The sequence below is a fragment of the Haplochromis burtoni genome, unplaced genomic scaffold, assembly GCF_018398535.1.
Source record: "Haplochromis burtoni strain Fernald_Lab_line unplaced genomic scaffold, NCSU_Asbu1 Contig_34, whole genome shotgun sequence".
NCBI classification, from domain to species: Eukaryota; Metazoa; Chordata; class Actinopteri; order Cichliformes; family Cichlidae; genus Haplochromis; species Haplochromis burtoni.
The window spans coordinates 354,801-365,422 of NW_024582395.1; the positions used below are offsets into that span (position 1 = coordinate 354,801).

General features: G+C 42.1%; 1 protein-coding gene across 1 annotated transcript in view; it reads right to left on the reverse strand.

Annotated features, from left to right (window-relative positions):
• Positions 1 to 9,814, reverse strand: part of LOC102310201 (cAMP-specific 3',5'-cyclic phosphodiesterase 4D) — a 138,727-nt gene extending 128,913 nt beyond the window's left edge. Inside the window, exon 1 of the mRNA XM_014332569.2 lies at positions 9,651 to 9,814. The gene's annotated coding sequence lies outside the window, so the exon portion shown is untranslated. The remainder of the gene's footprint in view (positions 1 to 9,650) is intronic.
• Between the last annotated feature and the right edge of the window lie 808 nt (positions 9,815 to 10,622).

Genomic DNA, 10,622 nt, shown 5'->3' on the forward strand with positions numbered 1-10,622 from the left:
GTTATTTTTGTGCCACTATTCTGAGCGCACGTAAAAAAAAAATGAGCGCACGTAAAAACAATTTGCAGGTGCAAGTGTTGCATTTTGAGGAGAAATTTATTTTGAGCGGAGAAAAGCTAAATTTGAGTGAACAAAATTCATTGCTGCGTGCAAAAATGTATTTCAGTGTTTGCTATTATCCATACACACACACAATAGCAGCCCCTGTCGCTCAGTATTTGCACTTGCGCTTGCTCGCAATGTGTTGCTTGTGCTCTCAACATTTCTGCCCGTGCGTGCTCAACTCTTTCTGTACACCATTATATTTGTGCCACAAAACCAGCAACATTCTCGCATGAAAATATCTTAAAAGTTTCTTTTGTGACCCAGAATAAGTAATATTTCAAACGCCGCCACTCTGTGTTCCTCGCCACTGCCTCATTTCAGTTTTGGACGAAATGTATTCTGGGATATTGCGTTTCTTCATTTCGAGCTGACTGGAGACCAAAAAAGCCAATCCAATTTTTTTGCATCCAAGTCTGTGATTGGCTGGTTTTGTGGCACAAATATAACGGTGTACAGAAAGAGTTGAGCGCGCACAGGCAGAAATGTTGAGAGCGTAAGCAGCACATTGCGAGCAAGCGCAAATGCAAATACTGAGCGACAGGGGCTGCTAGCAAACACTGAAATACATTTTTGCACGCAGCAATGAATTTTGTTCACTCAAATTTAGCTTTTCTTTGCTCAAAATTAATTTCTCCTCAAAATGCAACACTTGCACCTGAAAATTTTTTTTTACGTGCGCTCAATTTATTTTTTACGTGTGCTCAGAATAGTGGCACAAAAATAACGCCATACTAAAGAGGTAGGACAGGTAGGTAGGATGGCACATCAATACATGCTGTTGCTGTAAGGTTTGCTGTGTCTCCCAGCACAGTCTCAAGAGCATGAACGAGATTCCAGGCAGTTACTCTCGGAGAGCTGGACACGCATGTAGAAGGTCCTTAACCCATCTGTGCAAGGAGGAACAGGATGAGCATTACCAGAGCCCTAGAAGATTATCTCCGGGATACCACTGGTGTTAATGTCTCTGACCAGACAATCAGAAAAAGACTTAATGAGGGCACCCTGAGGGCCTGATGTCCTCTAGTCAGCACTGTGCTCATTGCCTGGCACCAGAGCCCAATTGGAATTTACCATAGATACCAGAATTGCAGGTCCACTCCTGGCAGGTTCACCATGGGCACATATGACAAATGTGAAAGAGTCTGATGAAGCCGTGAAAACCATTATGCTGCCTGTGACATTATTCAGCATGACTGGTTTGGTAGTGGATCAGTGATGGTCTGGAGAGACATGTCCATGGAGGGATGCACAGACCTCTACAGGCTATACAACGGCACCCTGACTCCCATTAGTTATTGGGGTGAAATCCTTGGACCTGTTCTCAGACCCTACGCTGATGCAGAAGATCCTGGGGTCCTCCTGGTGCACCACAGCACCCAACCTCAATATGCAGGTAGGAGCATACTCGCCTGACCTAAATCCATATAATGCTACCAAGAACGCCGCCAGGCTGCTCCTCAGACTGTCCAGAAGGAAGGGATGCCCTAGTCCAGATCTGAGAGAACATCTCCAAGACATCACCTGACGTTATCAGGCCCTGCATACAAGCATGTGGGGGCTGTACAAACTGCTAAGTACCATTATGAGTTGCTGCAATTAAGTTTTGGCCAAATGGATTAGCCAGCTGCATGATTTCAGGGTGTCTTTAAAGTCAGCCGTCTGTAGGTTTATCATTTTCATTGTTCCTCACACATTACCCAGTCCATATCAGTATAGATATGATATTTTTCCCATTTCGATCCTATGTGTTTTTTGAGTCTTCCTTTAATCTACAAGTTCTCTTCTGCATCTTATTCATGGCACCCCTTGTTGATTTAATCTACCATTATCTAGCATTCTATATCGAACATTATATGCAACAAAACCTTTCATATCAGGAGGAAATATAATCTCTTACAAACTTTACTCCAAGTAATTGCATTCTGTGGTACCATTGTACAAATAAGTGATTCTAATCAGCTGAGCTGTCCTGAACTACATGGTTCAGAAAAATTATGGCTTCTGTATACTGGAGGAGTTTCCTCTCATGGGAACGCTGTGTTAAGGTCACCATGGGTTAATCATAGCAGGCAAACCAATGAGAGCAGCAAAATTCTGCTGCTCTCACTATGATTTCGTGTTTCTGATTTCTTGTCATGTTATGTAAAGAAGACCCACCCTCTAAGGCTTAGTCTAGCCTCGGATTATATCAGGAGAGCCAGAAAGCTGATTACATATCTGTAATCTTATTTTTATAAAAACATTTCCAGTGGCAGAAATACATAGCAGGGCTCTTTTTTTTCCAACAAACCTCCCGTGATAATCAGATTTGCCAATTTGAAGCAGCACCAAAAACCACAGAGAAATGTTGCCATATTGTCTACGTAATAACGGTCAGCTATAAACCCAAATACTTTCCAGCAGATATGCTTACACAACTGGTTCATCAAGAGAAAACATTTGCCATTAATTAACACTGTAAGTCATTTTCGGTGTTTCAAAGTGAAACAGGACAAGAGACTGATCACAATCCCCTGAATTCTCTTTTTAACCATTTAAAAGGGGCATAGCAAGCTAATCGTACAGATACACAAGACCAGAAGAGTTAGAAAAGCTCATTTTCATAGACATGTCATAAACACCTGGCCTGACCTCTGCAGGCATCAAAGCACTATGTGAATACTTTTTGGCACAACTCACTGTTCAAAACTCTGCGACTACATAAGTGACCCACCTTTATGCTATAAGACAACATGTTATGAGATGTGAAATTCATTTAGGTCTCTCTGAGACCTGTGATCCAGCATCCTTAAACGGTCTCATGGCATTAAACCCTGTTCCACCAAATATGGTGGGGAAAGAAAGGAGAGTGGGAGTGAGAAAGCAAAGCATGAGTGACATTTTAGGACAGAAAGCATTTGAACCAAGAGAAAAACTGCCGATAAACAATGTCGTTTTTTACTTTGCATGAGAGTCTGTGTTGTTCGAATAGGAACATTTCATTTTAGTGCAATCTCATATCTGTGTGAGGGACTATTAGAATAAGGATAGGATGAGGATAGATAAGAGTGCGATGATGCATACAGATATCTGTAAATGACGGAGAGTTTTATTGGGGCTTTACTATTGCACTGTGCTAGCAAGACTGTGACTTACTGAGTGATTCCCAACTTGATTAAGAAAGTAAGGACTGTGGTGTTGGCCTGTTCGTGGGTTTCAACTGCATCCGGAGACCTCTATATTATGTTAGCGTTTCTAAATGTCCTGTAGGTGAGGATCTGAGCATGAATCTGTCCAAGGTCTACTCTGTCTCATGTCCAAAATTAGCTGAAATATGCTCCAGCCTCCCGTCACCATAGAGGGAGAAAGAGAGAACAGATTAGTGAAAACCTCCTGTTTTAGCCAGCTGCATGGGAAGAAGAAGTTTCACATGAGTTGATTATCTGTGACAGAGCTGATAGCTGGCATTTTCTGATCCAATTACTCACTCACCAGAGTAAATGAGGGTTAAGTGAGTAGCTTGCTGTATGTTGCATACATAAGTACCACATTGAGTTCCTCGGTACCCTTGCAATACAAATATGTAACTCAAAACACACTAAGGTAAGTACTGGACTGCCTACACCTACATTACAAGGCGTTTACACGCTGTAAGTAACCTCACTGAAACTTTACAATGTAACCTACGGCTAATGTGCACCTCCCCAAACTATACATCGCATTGGCACAGTCTGTAAAACTACTGTGAGTGGCCTGTTCAGTACTGTTGACTCCTCCTGTGCACTTCCAGCTACTTTTTCACCACAGATTTATCAATGACAGCATAAAAATCATTGCCTCAATATAAAGGATTTTAATAACAGCCTAGATAAAAGAACTAACAGATATCACCAAGAGTTCAAAATCAGAATGGGCACGAGACGATATATGAAGATGGCGCTGAAAAAAGCTGATGACAACAAAGGTTGGGGACACAGGCAGAAAATAAAGTCCCAGCTTTTAATCAGTTTGTATCCATATAAAAAAACAGCAGGACACAACCACAAGCTAATTAACATACAATGTATTATAATGCACAAGTATTAATGCTGCCAACAACATCACCCACTTGCCGAGGTCATATATAGATTGTGCAAAGACTTTCATAATCTGACTTGTTGCGGCTGTGGCTTCCTATTACAGTACCACACTCAAATTAATTGAGCTCTCTAAAATAACTATACTGCATACTGCATTGTTAGGTACTTGATTTTATACACCTGCAGCAATGGAAATGAAAACACCTGATTTCAAAGATTAAAAGGTCTGGCCCAATGCTTTTGTCCGTATAGTTGACACTGAGTTCAGTACAGAGCAGAGAAGTCTACTTTTTCATCTCCAGTAAATATTTTCCAGTGCTCTACAAAGTGAGATCGATTGATCTGAGTGCATAAATCCTTCTTCTGTGCTTCAGCTGGCTAACACATGTCACTAACAAAACAGATAAATGTTTTTTCTCCATTTAAACTAACAAAAACCCCTGTTGGACAAATCAGCCACCACTTGTGACATCACATCAGATAGATGGATATTAATACACATATTTGCAATGAGCGCGTCAACAGCAACATAAATCAAAAAGCTCAGCCCACAGCCCACTGGATGTCATGATGATGCGAAACAGAAGAAGAAAGCTGTCACATTAACCTTTCACTTCTACGCGGAAACATTCTCCACATGATTAGTGAGGAAAATGCATCATTGTGACGCAAGTTATAGTTCCCAAGAAGCTAATATAACAGGAAGATCCTAGCAATGCGAATGGCCTCAGAGAAATTACAAGATTACTTTCACTGCTGACCCCAGCCTGCTGTATCAACAGGAAGCACTCCCCAGAATAAGGAAAGAGCCTTGGGGGAGAAAGCCTCATTTTCTCTCTGTTTTGTTTAGTTACCCATAAGCCACGCCCAAAGACAAATTATATTCTCATGGATGGTAAGAGTTTTTATGAATGTCAATATTGAACAGTTATAGATGATCTTACATAAGCCTAAAGCAAAGCCATCTGCAGAGCAAACATTTTAACTCAACCATTAAAACGATAAACATGTATAATAAGTACAAATGTAAATACTGGATGAGTGTTTATATGGACAGTTTAAAAGTAGAAACCAGCAAACAACACACACGCAATTTATCTCTGAATTTTTTATAACTTTGCAAAACCTGAAAATCGAACACTCGTGTTATTTCCTGTCACTTTTCTTCTGAAGAGGCAGGCTACTTGAGAGTTCATGAATGCATGGGGCATTATTCCCAAAGTTCCATGGGTGGGAAAATGTTGGATAACAAGTGTTATTGTAGCATACCATGCTGTTAATGCAGGAGAGGCAGAATTCAACGCACCAACCGTATGAACCCAGTGAAAACAGGATTACTCTGTCCTGCAACATGATTGGACTGTTCCCAACACAGTTTGGCGGAGCTTAGCCAGTTTAAATAGACAGCTGTGCTTAGTGAAGACAGTGCTAAATGCTGCAGCAGGATAAGCAAATCGTGGCAAGCAGATATCACTCTGTTCATAACGTCCTGGACCAAGCAGGATTTCTATCAGGGTCATGACCTCACAAATACTCCACAACACCTGACCAAATGACCAATTATAAACTCGCTAGCCAACTGGCAGGCCATCTCTACTGATAAGCTGCTCATATACTAGATATAATTTAGCTGTGGGTGGAGGCTAGTTATCATGAGCTAAAGGGGGTCATTTTGTGTTTTCTTGCCAGACAAAAAAAAGTCAAGTAATCCATTTGCCACCCTTGATGTTTATTCATCCCTTCCTTGTACAAACACTAGCTGTCAAAGGCACTTAACTCCAATTACTCTGTGGGTTGTGCTCACTCCAAGCAGTGCAATCAGTTCTCAGTGAGAAACGATTTGACATGTTACAGTGAAACTCAATCCAGTTGTTTGACTGTGCTGGAGACGTTGTGGTGGGACTGGAACGATCATTAAATGCTGAACGCTCTCGTTTCGCTGTTAATCTTGGACGTGGACTCTCTGTGTATGTGTGTGTCTGTGTGTGACACAGCAACCCAATGTGGAATAACAACAAAAAACGAGTCGAGTTTCAAAGAAAACACTATTCAAGTCTCCAGTTGCACAAAGCCTTTCTGGTCTCCTGGACCAGGAGCAGCATCGCTGTGACCCAGTCCAAACACTGGAAAATGTCAACATTTGTTTACGGAAAGTTTTCCGAGGTTGAGGAAAACAAAGTATTTTGTATTTGTTAAATAAAGCACGGGGATGTGCTGTGAAGGAGATGACCAAAACCTAACGAGCACATACCACCACCCTCTAGAGACATTATCAAGCCCATCCAACCCCCACCACCCCCATTCTCTCCACAATTAAGTCCCTGGGCAGTTCCCAAATCCCTAGTTGTGTTTCTATAAAAGTAGTTTAAGCTCTTAAACTTTATTTTTAAAAAAAGAATAGCCAACAAGCACAATGGCAGGACTTCCAGAGTGACAAAGGGAAAGGGAAGTACAAGTAAGCTGCAGGCCCCAGATGCTTCTCTCTTCTTCTCCTCTCTCGTGTCCCTCAAAGGTCATTCTTCCTGTTTAACGCAGCAAAGTCATCACACACAAAAGCTGCAGAGGCAGAGATCCTCAAAAAATGTCATCTGCTTATGTCTGTGTACATGACTTCAATTAAAGACTAAATCTGCCCTACTGCTGGTCATTACAGTGTGGTTTATTAGTAAGACTTTGTGTTGCGGTTCTTTTGGTGCTGAATGCTCGTGGGTTTTTTATTAGCTTCATTGAGGTCGAATGGTGGAGAATCGATCTTCTTGTAAGTTTCTGTCGACACTGTTAAACACGTGTCTGTCTAAGTCTTTACACGCCAAGGGATATCGTTATTACATGTCACATTTGTCCTTGGACTTAATATCAGACAGCGCGCTTTGTACTGGAATCGCTACAAGGTTGCCAAACATCTGGAGTCAGAGAAACACCCTCTGAATAAGCAGCAAACAATTCATGACTCAAAAAGCGTGTGTCATGTCACCTTGAAATGGAAAACAGATGTAACATTAATTGCTGAGAGTTTATTTCTTTGCTGGTGATCTCACAACTAAGGCGAGAGATCATGACCTGACTTTAACTATCTGCAAGCTCCGCAAAAAAAAAATGGATAGTCCCAAAATGACTCCTAACATCCAGAGTACACAGAGATTTTCCTGCTTATGGTTATGAGAAAACAGTTTCCAATAAAAAGGCACTTAAATGCTGTTGGCTTTGCCTGCTTATATGTTCTTGTGCGTGCGTGTCAGCGAGTACGTATGCATATTGCAGTGCTTTTGCTTGAGAGCTTTGGAGGACTTTAGCATGCTCTTACTTGCCAGTAGAACAGAAGAAAATAAACACTGCCATTACAATAATGAATATGCTTTGGGAAGCAAATGATATAATTTTCCATTAACTCCCACTCATAAACAGCCAAGAATGGCTCAGGGAAGCCTGTGACATTTGACTTTACTGGCACAAACACTGCGGTACTCCGCTATTGCTTGACCCCTGACCCCTCACTTCTGAAAACTCACAAGACTTACATCGCTATGTAACTCAAAGCCTCTCATGCTAATTGAGCCATCCGAGAACAACAAAGTCTGATAAACACTGGAGTTGACATTGTCACTCTAAGTTAAGGTCTTAAGCATCATCACGGCTGTCCACATGCAGTGTGTGCGGACAGTTCGCCAAAACCTGCAGAGACCTTCATTACAAGACTGATACAAAAGACATCAGCAGCAGTGCAGATGCCTCTTGTCCCTGCACACTACACACACAGTGCACTGAGCCAAGCTCATTACTCTGCATTCACACTGAGCAGCAGCAGCACTCATTCAGAAAAGAGACCCAGCTCAACATAACACCAGGGATAAAGAAAGAGGCTCGTAAGATTAAACATTTTCATGTTGGTGGTTTTAATGCAGTCATTGTCTAGTGAGCACAGTTATTCATTATTCATCCTAATCTGACTTGTTCTGATCTCTGCAAAGTGGAAAAGAGCACAAACACTCCTTCATGTAGGTCAGAGTCTAAGCTTGCGGTTTCAGCCACTATCGACGCACTCAGGTGCTGCACAGGTGAAACAATGGGCTTAGTGTGTCGCTTGCATCTCGCTGATTAATCCATGTGGAGGTGGAGTGCGGCACTCTACTATATTTGCATAGTAGAGGTCAGGTACAACACAGGGCTCACTGTGTTCAGCACGATAAAAACAAGGAGCTTAAACAGACAGGAAGGTATTAAAAATCGCACCACTTAGAAACTACAAAGGAGACAAGAAGTGTCATTATTTCCACAACTTTTAACTGGCTTCACAAATAAGGTGTGCTGAAGAGTCACCGTGACATCACAACAGTGATCACGGTCATGTCATGAATCACAGTCTCCATCTGTGAGGTGCAACACATAAACAGGTCCACATGTTTGTTAGGTGGTCATCTGGAGCCACATTAAAGCCTCCTGGATCCAATGAAAGTGTAACGCTGTGTGAATATGATCTAACTTTTGAAACGTTTCCTGTGTTCACACAAGCGAGCACACATTATCCCGAGACAAAGCCCAGCTTCTTGTATGGGCTCTAACACGCCTGTTTAACAATCTGGCGAGCTGGTTTGACTGGAAATTTGATAATCACGTCTATGGAAATCAAGAGAGCAAAGCATATGACAGTTTAACATTACTAACTGACACTTTTCACACCCTGTGCATTAACTGAGTCAGTCCACACTGGGAGACAGACTCCCAGGAAACACTGTTTGTTTACCTTCCTCTCCTTCTTTTCCCATTCATAAGGCTGTTGCTGTTATGATAAAGAGATGAAAGATGGGTAACAGGTTATCCTGCAGTGTGTATTATCAATCATATTCTGGAAGGAACAAAGTTTTCTTAAACAAAAAATCTAACAAAAAAAGAAGAAGAAGAAGAAGAAGAAGCAATGACGGTGTTCTTTCTTCCCCCACCCTGAATTTATGTGTGACTGCAGCACAATTTGGAGCAGGCCTATTTATAGCCGACTACCGCCACAACCACCCCGCAGCCTGAAAGTCACACCAGGAGATTTTGGGAGGGCAGTCCTTGAGCTCCTCTGTCAATGCAAAGCATTGCAGTGACAAGTTTGCTGATGAGGTTGGTGACTGTGAAGTCGCACTGCACCGGTCCCTCCCCTAAAGCACAAGCCTGCTTTCTATGCATTCTTCCAACACACTGAATCTAAGTCCAGCGCATGTGCATTTACACATAAACCAACCGCACGCACTTACTTGCACACACATGCAGATGGCTTCTAGTATTTGATTAGCTGTAGTGATGAGCTGGTGATGATGGTGTGAGTGTTTACTATAACCGCTGTCACACTGTATCAGTATTTGCTCTGATGTCATATTACAATCGCACGTGTGTGACTTTAGCTCCGCTGCCAAGTCCACAGAAAGATAAGCCACTGTCCTACAGCTACTGTTATCAATACAGAGGAGTGACAGACAGAAAAGGGAGGGCAATGTCAGAACTTACTTTAAATCCTTCTCAGAAAGTTCCAGAAAGAGATTATTTGTCCTCTAATCTTCTGTTTCCTCTCTGAATCCAAATAAAAGATCAAAAACAAACAAAAGTGTATTGTGTGCATCTCACACACCGCAAGTCCCACTCCACTGCTCACTGATGTTCTCTGGAATAAGGAGGGAACTCTGTTGCCAGCTCCCAGGCTTACAGCCAATCCTGTTAAAGTTCTTTCTGACTCTTGGCCAATGGCGTGCGCCTCATTCTCCGGCCCTCCCCGCCCCCCTCCTCTTCCTCCTGCTGCTGAAGCTTCTCATGATTGTGGACAAACTCATAGTTGTGGAGTATGACAGAGTAAGAGGAATTACTGTAGTATTTACAGTGTGAGCAGCGGTGGGGAAGATTTCCATTACGAAAGAGCGGCGAACAAGTGGACAGATAAAGAAGCCAGAGATTAATTATAGTGGTTGGTTTTAATCTGTCAGGATACTTTTCCCTTTTTTTAAAGGGTGATTTATCAGCATGGATTATTAGTTTAAAATAGTACAATCCTGCTCCGTCTTTTTAAACTTAGCTCAGGCGCTGACATGTTTAATTATTACATGATTGTAATAAAAGAATTATGATGGGGGTTGACCCGTCTTTTTAGCATCTGTTCACATGAAAATAAGGACTGTGACGCAAACAGCAACAAAGACTGAATCGTGTTTGACATGTTTTACTACATAGCTGCAGTTCTACAGATGATGTGACACCCTATTGCTTCAGTGGCCAGAGGGAATATAGCATGCTCCGAAAGACATGAATTGCAAATGCTCCCAACAACACACGGACAGATATGGCTTGTGTTCCAGGGCCAGTGAGCATCTGCTCTGCTTGTATATCACGGAAGCCTCTCTAGCTATCAGTGGTATTGATAACAACTCACTTGATAACATGCACACTCAGACATCTTTCTTTTTGCTCCCGAGGGGCTGGAGCCATGGT